Source organism: Amblyomma americanum, chromosome 3 (assembly GCF_052857255.1).
Source record: "Amblyomma americanum isolate KBUSLIRL-KWMA chromosome 3, ASM5285725v1, whole genome shotgun sequence".
Taxonomy (NCBI): domain Eukaryota; kingdom Metazoa; phylum Arthropoda; class Arachnida; order Ixodida; family Ixodidae; genus Amblyomma; species Amblyomma americanum.
The window spans coordinates 217931058-217941334 of record NC_135499.1 but is presented as its reverse complement, the minus strand read 5'-3'; the positions used below and the strand labels follow the sequence as shown (position 1 = coordinate 217941334).

The 10277-nt window shown below is 49.6% G+C and overlaps 1 protein-coding gene across 4 annotated transcripts in view; it reads left to right on the top strand.

The window, feature by feature from the left end:
• Positions 1-2066: 2066 nt before the first annotated feature.
• LOC144126084 (arylsulfatase B-like) overlaps positions 2067-10277 on the top strand; it is a 63874-nt gene continuing 55663 nt past the window's right edge. The window contains exon 1 of one of the 4 annotated variants that reach the window (XM_077660010.1): positions 2067-2679. The gene's annotated coding sequence lies outside the window, so the exon portion shown is untranslated. Of the gene's footprint in view, positions 2680-7116; positions 7389-10277 lie in introns of those variants that run through there. The other 3 variants (XM_077660004.1, XM_077660012.1, XM_077660006.1) reach the window with 3 other exon arrangements.

Sequence of the window (10277 nt, the reverse complement as noted above, 5' to 3'; positions counted from 1 at the left end):
ACATTGCCTGGGCGCAGGGACCGTACCATCGTTCTCTACAGGACTTCATCAAATCAGCTAACCTTTTTACATTCATTTAATGTCTACTACATCATTCATCACACCTTCACCCATCATTGATGCCCAGGGGCAATAAATTTCGCTTAAAAAAAACTCCTTCCTCTTTTTCTTTCTCTCTCTCTCTCTCATACGCGCACGCACGCACGCACTTGCCGATGAGTGGGGAGTCATACGCATATCGCTATCCCATCTGGGCTTTGGAGAAAACAGAAAAGTCGGGGAGCTTTTCTTGTTTTTTTTTCTTTCTTTTTTGGTGCTGCGGTGCTACCAAAAGCTCAAGCCTGCTGTCGCGCATTCATTCATTTTGTATCATAACTGCACACGGCCGTTTAGGGCTACGTTCTTAAGAACTATTCATGGAACTTCCCCTAACGCGGCCGCGGTTCGATGGAGGCGAAATGCAAAGTAAGCTCGGGTTTTGTGCGATGTTAAGTGTGAGGACTACTCCAGCCAACTTTTCTCCTTAGTAAATATTAATTCTGCTGCTCTTTCTGGCTATGCTAACGTTTGTACGACAGCAAAAGACGGATTAGTTGCCGAGAAAATTAGTTTGAAAAATATTCGTGCCACTGTATTAAAAATTGTGACGACAGTATACCGAAAAGCACTCCGTGATCACGGTTTGGAAATGAATGGCGGTGTTATCTTAGCCTCAAAGACCCGAGAAAAAAATTGATGACGCGCCGCAGTTTGGTAGCAAAGACGCCTGAGGAAAGCAATACCTATATTTCATTTATGTTAACATTTTCCAGCTTATGTTATAAAAGCTCCGATTTCAGTTAAAGTAACGTCTTTGTCCTTACAATGCGGTAATCTATACCGATACAGGCCAACGTTGATTATTAGTGCAAATGCACTCATACGCCCAAATAAAAATGGTCCGTGGACAGTATAAAGACCTCTTATAGACTCTGTTGCCTTCCTGTAGATATTTCTTTTTGTCTATTAATAGCCTATAGACAAAAGTCTACTAAAAGTGTATGGCCATAAATCTATAGGTTGTCTATAGACTGCCTATAGCATTTGTATGGCCTATAGACTGTTCTCTAGAATTTTTCTATAGACAGCCATTAGACTTTATAGACATAAGTCTATTGACAGTCTAAAAATTTGTAAGGGCGTTCACCAACCCAGGCTATGAATCTTGTCGTCAACGGATCTTACGGTTTTGAGCCGTTGCCTATAGCAACAGCGACGCCACGTTGTTTCTTTTGTGTGAAATAAAAAAATAAAAAATAAATAAATATTTCCGCGACTAGACTTCGAAGCCGCGGCGGCGAGAATAGATCAGTTTCGCATGCCACTGCACGAGATCACTGTGCTATCGCCGTATCTGACGACATCTATTAAACTGCAACACACTATCGCGCTGTGCATGGCACAGTGTCGTCTTCGTCGGCGCGGACAGATCAGATCAGCTTAACCTCGATCAGGGCTTAACCTGAGTCTAATATATCGTCGCCAGACGTGCCGACGACCCAGCAATGCAATACCATGAGCAAAGCAATACATGCTCTCGCACGTCTCCTCGGTTTGCCTACTCAAAACTCTTCCATTTTGAATCATCGTTCACCTTTTGCTCAGCCTCCCTTTAAAGACGTTCAGGCGGTCGAAGTTCATCCGGAGCACTCCACTACGCCCCCTATTCCTCCTTCTCTTTTCTTTCACCCTCTCCCCTTTCATTCCTTCTCTACCGCGTGGTACAGACGTCCAACCAGAGTGCGAATTTACTGCGCCTTTCCTTTCCTCGTGCCCTACAGAATCCACAGAATGCCCCTTGCTTTCGTTTGCATATTTGTTCTCATTTTAAGAAATGCCTCTCGCGAACGTCTCGACGTTCGCTTTCCCGTCGCTTTCCCGCGCTTTCCCAGTAAGCGCCAATGCGCCGGGCGCTGGCACCGGCTGGGCCCGGCTTGCACCGGCTGTGTCCGAAGCGAGCTCCGAATGTTATCGGACAACTCTCGCGATAGCTCAGGCTGCGGTGGTGCAGGTAACTTAAGCGGTTCTTTTGAGTGGGTGCTGCTGTTCGGCTTCCTTTGCCGCCGCTAGCTCGCCGATTGCCGTGACGTGAGCCGCGACTCCAGATCAATCCCTGCGCGCATCGGGGCCCTCACGAACCTCCGTCGCCACGAGAGGAGCGGCGCCCGGCTCGTTGGCCGCTGCAAGCCTCTCCCTGTGCGTGCTCCCGTGGGTCCCCGCGTCGTGCTCCGGCTCACTGTTTGCCACCTGCTGCGCATGGGCCGCCGCCGCTGCGTGCAGTCCGCAGTGGCATGCTTCCCGCCGCACCTCTGACAGGCCGCCGCAGTGCAGCCCTCGGTGACATGGCCGCAGAGTGCAAACCGTTCGCACCTCGGGGTCTTGCATCCCGCTGCCTTGTGGCCCGCCTGGTTGCATCGAGCGCAGACTCGCTGCATCCCCCGGTGCTCTAACATGACCTTGTGGCCCTGGATGGACATAAAGTTGGGCAGGCACCGTGTTCGCATCTCGAGCCGGACCACCCGCTTGCTGGTGAACTTGCGCGGGTTGTCTCTGAAGGCCGCATGCTGGATGCCACTCAACTTGCCTGAGGGGGGTCAACGCCGCGACAAGGACGTCGTCCGGCACGATTAGGGGCAGTCGGTAAGTGGTGACACACACAACCGGCGGGCCCACTGGACCGACGGGAATACGTTGGTTTCCGAGGTTCACGGCCCCGGACGTTGATAACCTAGTGGCTTGTACCTGGGATCGCACGCACACCAGGTACTTGCAGCCGCCGAGGTGCTGGAGGTAGTACGTACAACATGCTGTCGGCACCAGTGATTTCCACCTAAGCGTTCTTCGGAACTGAAATCGCGTGGATGCAGTTGCGGTTTGTCTAAAGTTTCAGTACCATTTTTTTGCTCATCCTACTGGAATAATAAAACGAGATAAATTAAGTTTTTAAATATAGCTTGAAACGTTTAGGCGTCAATAGGAAAGTTGTGGAGCTCCACAAATATTGCCCAACCCAGGCACTTTCAACGAAATAGCCTTGACGTGGCCGTTTTCATTCTGGAAAAACGAAAACCCGCGGAGTTTATACCATACCACGTGTCAGCGCGCTCCGTGCGCCCGAATGCACCACGATTACAGCGCTCTCATCCGTTATTTGTAAAAGCACCGTCAGCGCCGTGCCTTCGCTTACGAGAAAGGGCTTTTATCTTTGCTCGGCTCTGGCGTTACCGGCGGCGGCTGGCGACGCATTCCACAATCTGCTAGCGTGAGAGCGCAATTATCGCCTCAGAAACGGGAGCCGGCTTTCTTTCGACTGCCGCCCGAACCAACCGGCGCTTATCTTGGAACCAAGCACAACGCGAAGCCCTGTCGTGGGCAGCACGAAAGGCGCGAAGCGAGCGATGTTTTTTACAAAGCACGGATGAGAGCGCTATTACTGCGGCGCATTCGGGCGCACGGAGCGCGCTGTCATGCGGTATTTTTTAAACTCCGCGGGCATTTATTTTTCCCAAATTAAAGCGGCCACGCAATCTCGTTGGAAGAGTCAGCGTTGTTGGAATCAGCGTATCGGCTTGACAAAAACATATTGTTCGTAAATTGATAGCAACGACCCGATCGGTACCACAAATGCTTTCGTCTGAAACGGAACTATACTTGAGTGGTGTTGGGAAATCTTCCACTGAAAGAAAAGAAAAGCAGGAGGCTACATTGGTGTTTTTTATTGTGTGGTTCTCCGTGAGACGAAAAAAGTCACGGGCTGTTTAGCTTGGAGCTTTAGTCACAAATTATCGCGTGCTAGCGCGATTAGTCCTGGATTTGCGTGGTGTAACTTGACTTTCTATAGTTTTGCTTGATTTGAATTGGTTTATCATATATTATATGATGTAAGTTTGCGAGATATTGCATATTTTAGTCGTGTGCTGCAGTAGAATTGGTTATTCTCCACATTCGTACATTCATAGATCTCTGGGAGTCCTCGTGCAGCGGCTAAGCGACGCGCCACTGCCCTGCGATGGCAGGTGCTGCCATCGGTGAGGCTTGTGAGACTTTGCTCTTCATGGCGAACCGCTAACAACTAACCATTAATTGAACTGCCGCCCACCGCGTTGGGCAGTTTGCTCAGTCCGATGGGCAGTTTGTAATGACGTCACGTGACCTAGGTGGCCCACATTCCACCCAGGCGGTTGGCGCCCAGCTCTTCCAGGTTGCGGAGGGACCATACAGACAGACAACGGCTTTTCGGCGGAGTGCAAGCCCTAGTGCTAGTGCACCAATACGCGCTTACGCTAAAACCTGAAAGTGACGAGATTCGTCCACAAGTGATGATAAGTGGCTTTCAAGGGTGTCGTATGAACCGGTACGCGTGTGACGTCGCGTAAAGTTATCCGGACTCTCAATACACTATTTTTGCGGAAATCTTTCAGGGTCCACTCCAATTTACCACGGCACGCTAGCCGTCGTGATGTTCCTTGGTTATCACATCGTGGACAGATATCATGGTTTTTGAGTGCGTCAGAGTGGGTGAGAGAACAAGCGCGGGTTAATGACATCCTAGTCGAAATCAAGACAAAGAAATGGGCTTGGGCAGGGCATGTAATGCGAAGGCAATATAACCGCTGGTCCTTAAGAGGTTATAACTGAGTGGATTCCAAGAGAAGGCAAGCGTAGCAGGGGGCGGCAGAAAGTTAGGTGGGCGGATGAGATTAAGAAGTTTTCGGTCATACGGTGGGCGCAGCTGGCGAAGGACAGGATTAATTGGAGATACACGAGAGAGGTCTTTGGCCCTTTGCCGTGCAGTGGGCGTAGTCAGGCTGCTGCTGCTGCTGCTGCTGCTGATGATGATGATGATGAATATGCGAAGCTGATTTCCACGAGCTTTTCTTATGAGCGGGCTTGTTTTGATACCCATCACGTTCAGACGTCATGAGTAATGTTTTTTTCGAGAAACTCGGGCACGGATGCAAGGAATTAGGTCAGCAGCAAACACCTAGCCGCCTTTCAAGCAGCTCGTACTGAGCGCGCTGGGGCGAACGGGCCAGTCATATGCGATTGTTTATCATCAAAGCCTCTCACATTTCGTAACATGAACAACTTTTACACCATGTCTCCCCTGTACTGTTGCGAGAAACCGTGGTGCCAATGGTGCCAAGCAGAGGTGGTGACAATTGAACAGATGTGGTGACAAGCAGAGCTGGTGCCAAGCAGAAGTGAACAACGAAAGAACGTACTTACGGTGAGTTGTCTTGACTGGTCGGCCTGACTGTGCCCAGCTGAGCCATTCTGTGACAGCACTAAAGGGTGAGAGAAAGAAAGTGTGTGTGTGTGGGGGGGGGGGGGGGGGGGGGTACGCTGTTAACGGTCACAGGCGGGAGGCGGCAGACGTCGGTGCAAGGGTCGATATGCTCGAGTTGTACTTCGTTTCATACTTCACAAAGAAAGCGGCGCGAAATATGGGGACAAAAGAGAAACACGGCAGGACCAGCATGATCATGAAATCAGCATGATCATGATCATTTCATCAGCATAATTATTGGATCAGCATTATCATGAAACCAGAAGAAGAAGAAGAAGAACAAGACTTTATTTCCACCATGTGCAGTACACAGATGGAGGACGACAGAAAAAAGCCGTCAATAGGCGGCTTGACGAGTCCGTCGCCCCGTCGCCCCAGCATTGCGTGATCATGAAATTGCATGACTGGTTGAGTGATTGTGTCCCGGTCAAACTGTTAACGCATGCAGTACTTTCATTACGAAAGCCACCACGGTGGCTCAGTGGTTATGGCACTCGGCTGCTCACCCGAAGACGTGGGTTCGATCCCGGCCGCGGCGATCGAATTTAGATGGCGACGAAATTCTAGAGGGCCGTGTATTGAGCGATGTCAGTGCACGTTAAAGAACCCCAGGTGATGGAAATTTCCGGAGCCCGTCACTATGGCGTCCCTCATAGCTTGAGTCGCTTTGGGACGTTCAACCTCCCTAAGATACAAACGCATTATCCGGCAGCTCCAATCACACTGACGGTAAATGATTCGCTGTACTCATCTGAGTGCCAAGAAACGCCGAGGAACTCGGGTAGAGAGTTGCCGCTGGCATGCCGACTACAATGCACCACTTTCAAAAGCCGACCATATGCGCACTCCTCGTTCTGCGTTGATGTCATCAGGATTTGTCCATTCTACTTTTACTCTTTTTATGCGCTTACTTTTGACCTTTTTTTATTGCAACAGCATGTCTTTTGGCATAAAGAAGTAGCCTAGTAAGGGAACGCTGGAATTCCGAAGAGAGTCCAGAAACGTCCAGTTAAATTTTGCAAGTTCGTGATCGAATATCGATGGTGTTGATCTTGATGTCTACTGATGGCTTGGCGATCCGGCGACACGTTGCGGAACAAACTGGGCAACTTCTTCGGGACACTATGCACTTTATTGCACGGGTCAAGCGGAGCAATTACACCAGGCCAGAGGGGTACTAGCGCCGCTCTGCCTGTCACCTGTCACGATGCTCTGACTCGTTCATCAAACTCTTCCTAAGCGAAGTCTCTCTCAGAGTTCCGCGAGTCCCTTCGCCTCTCCTATCTAGAATCCATCTGCCCTGATCAGATCTGCCCTCCGATCTCCCTCGATTGCCCTTTTCGCGCCAAAAAAGCCGCCCTTAAATCCCCTTGCCCAGAGTGCTGGGGACCCACTAGTTATCAATAGGGAATGGGCTTGTCACAGCGAGTCAGGAGAATTTTGTTCAAACTGAAGGAGCAAACAGCCCGCCGGTGCTCGCGGGGTTGTTGATTCGCGACCACAGCGTGAATTCCATGAAGACACGCGTTTCCGTTGACATACAGACAAAAACACGAAAACACAAGGAAGGCGAACACACAGCCGGAACCGCACTCACTGCCCCCCCCCCCCCCCCCCCCCCCCTACATAGTCGCTCTCCCACCCTTCGCTGCTTGTCTCTGGGACATCCGGTGCGTCATGCGAGGGCCCCCGCCCTCGAAACACCAGGGGTCCACGCGTCGGCTCCGTTTTGCGGCTCGAACGCGACCTTGCAAGGCCTCGTCTTTTCGCAGTCGGCCACGGCGCAGTGGGCTAACCGCCGGTCTTGCACGCACTTTACCGCGCTTGTTTTAAAAACAAACCCATTGGAACGGCGCAGGTGTGGCGGCTGCTCGAGGAGCATCGACAAAAAGCTACAAAGAAAACCGAGGAGGGCCAATCTGCTGCTGCTGGGTGAATTTCGTTCGATGGCCCCCTGCGCTACAGCCCCAGATCCAATTTTCTGCCTCCGGTGTGCGACTATAGTGGATATCGCTTAAGTGCATAACCCATTACAGCTCTTGGCGGAAGTCATCTGTGGGTAAGCGGCCGGATTTCCTGCGTTTACACGTTCGCGTCGGGGCCAAGGTCCATTGAAAGTACTTTCGTCTGCAATAACTATAGGATTGAAACCGCAGCATTGCCCTTATAAGCACGAGACTTTCTCTCCGCTATCAGCACATGCGGCCAGTGAACCCTCGTGTATCAGACGTGGCCTTACACCTTGAAGCTGCGAGAGATTGTCAACACGTACGAACTGATAGACGCTGTCACTCCGGTAAACGTTGCCGAGCGCTACTCGCGTACGCCATCGCATTGTCCGAAGCGAGGTGGAACAGCCGCATACGATGCGCTCACCTGAGACACTGTAGCTTGAAAATGGATCCTCTTCGAGAAGGCGTTAATCGCGTGCCTGCATTCTCCCTCCACCCCCTCAATCCCTTCCCGAAATGGTGCATTTTTTTCCTTTTCACGCGCAGACCAGTATCAAGGATATGACCGATGCCCCCACGCCCTTGATGATAATATGCCACCCACATTCGGATTAAATGAAGTCGGCCTTTTAAGCAGACAACTTAGCTTCCTCGTCACGAATTCCGGCGAGCTGAAAACGCGTTACAATTTTCTTCCGCGTCGCTTTCAGCTTGGCGTAGCTAGATTGGCCCTCGTGCACCAAACATGTCATTTTGCTCGCTCATAAATTATCTTCCTTGAAATCAGCAGAGTGGATAGTAGCGAATATTCTGACTTTCATGCTTCAGCTTTTGCGCGTTTAAATTTATTTAAAGCATCGCCGAAATATTTGCAAAGAAGAAACATCAACGATCGCCAGAGGAAAGAAATGTTTTAATCTGTTAGCATTAGAACTCATTAGCGCAAAAAGTGTCCGGCGTGCGAAGCAGCGGGGGTGAGGGGAAGCGTGAGAGGAAGAGGGAAGGAGGATAGTGGAGAGAAGGAGAGTCGGTGGGAGGCGACGGGTGGCGGGAGGTTAACCGCGGTCGCCAAGCTGAGTCGAGAGGTGAGGAAAATGGATACGATGTGGCGCACTGTGACTGCTGGATTAGATCCGGTAAGTGGAGAGGGGGTACGGCGGGCCTCACGGGGATTGACGAACTGGATCACGTCGCCCGCCATCGTTAGTGGGAACATAATAGGGGAATATAATTCATAATTTGCCGCATGAACCGTGACTACACAATTTTTAAAAATAGGCTTTTTGAGTTAGAACAACGCTTTTTTCTTGGGCATAACATTGTCAGCGGTGTAGTACATCAGAATACACGAAGACGAACTAACTCAGGCTGGTTAACTAATATTGAATAGTTAAGTTTTTAACTATTGTTGTTAGGTTTCTTAATTATTCAGAGGCGTGAAGCCCACGATAATATACATATCAGTTTTTAGAATTTCGAAACGGCGGTTACCAATCGGCGCTGTGGAAGAAGAAATTTTCGTTACATCGCGCACAAAATGCATGCACTTTCGATAGGCTTGCAGACAAATCAACCCCTCCAGTGCACTTAATTCGTCGCTCTGTTGGGCCACAACGTCGAGGGCATGGTGTACACCGTGGAAGAGGGTAACCGCGCTTTCGAAATTCTAGACTGATATTGATATTACTTACGGTGAGCTACAGACATCTAAATTAATAGCGAGCCTAGCAGTAATAGTTAAAAAGTTAACTATTCAATTTTAGTTAACCAGCCTGCCAGTTAACACGTCTTAGATGTATTCTGATGTACTACACCACTGACAATGCTATGCCGAAGAAAGCGCTCTTCTAACTAAAAAATCCTATCTTTAAAAATAGTGTAAAGTCCTAGGTGGCGCAACACCCTGTATATGGGAAACACCATAAAAATAGGAGAAAGAAGATACGAGCACAATTTATTGTCATACACGTCTGCAGTTTTACAACTAAACGATATTTTTACTAAGTCTTGTTAACATACGTTCGTTCTGTAATCTTTCATCAGAACCTGTTCATCCAGCCGCTGGCTGGATGAGCGTGAACCGAAGGAACACCGAACCCTCTAATATCCGATTGTCCCTTTCTTCCGTGAGGTGACAGTGCGCGCTGCAGAGGAAAGTTTATTTACCGATATGTAAAGATATGGAAAAAGTTAACAGGGACACCGAATTACATTATGTGTCGGCATTGCGATAGCAATAAGCTGTTAATGTCTTTTAATTGAATTTTAACACGGAAGCGTTAAGGAGCTCGTGTCCCAGATAATCCAGCGCAGTCTTCGGCGTCGTCGGCATGGCACTGTGGCAGGTTGCACTTAAATTAATGACTGACCGCGGCAGGTTGCTCGGGAAGAGCAACCTGCGTCGCACAAGCAGCCCCACCGGCGGCAGCACCTGCCACCGCAGGACAGTGGCACATAGCTTAACCGCTGCACCACTGCGCCAGGAGAGATATGAGGACTCCCAGGGATCTATGAATGAAAAGGAGAGAATGACCAGTTCTGCATATGTGGGCGTTACCACATTAGCTATCGCGTCATTTCCTTACGGCGAAGCTTGAGTGTCCCCTTCAATTTTTGTGTCATTCTTTCATAGTTGTGTTTCCGGACCCCTACACGTCTGTCTGTCAGCAACCAGACATCTCTCCGGGTCGTACATGTCGTGGTTAGATGTTGTCCCAAAGGTGTCTAGAGGTGGCGACACGGACTCAATGAAGATACATCTAAACGCATAGTTGTCACTTCCGGTTCTGAAACTCATGACACCGACGACGCATTTCTTTAAAGGTTGGGATTTTAATTAAACGCAGCGGTGATGTATACTTGCGTTTGTATAAATTAGTTGCATATTGTGCATGCAATTTAATTTATTAAAAGACGGAGTGTTACACTGCGGCACGCTTACTAAGAAGCCATTATTGCATTATGGCGTTTTACACGAAGGATGCGCGACCCCTCAC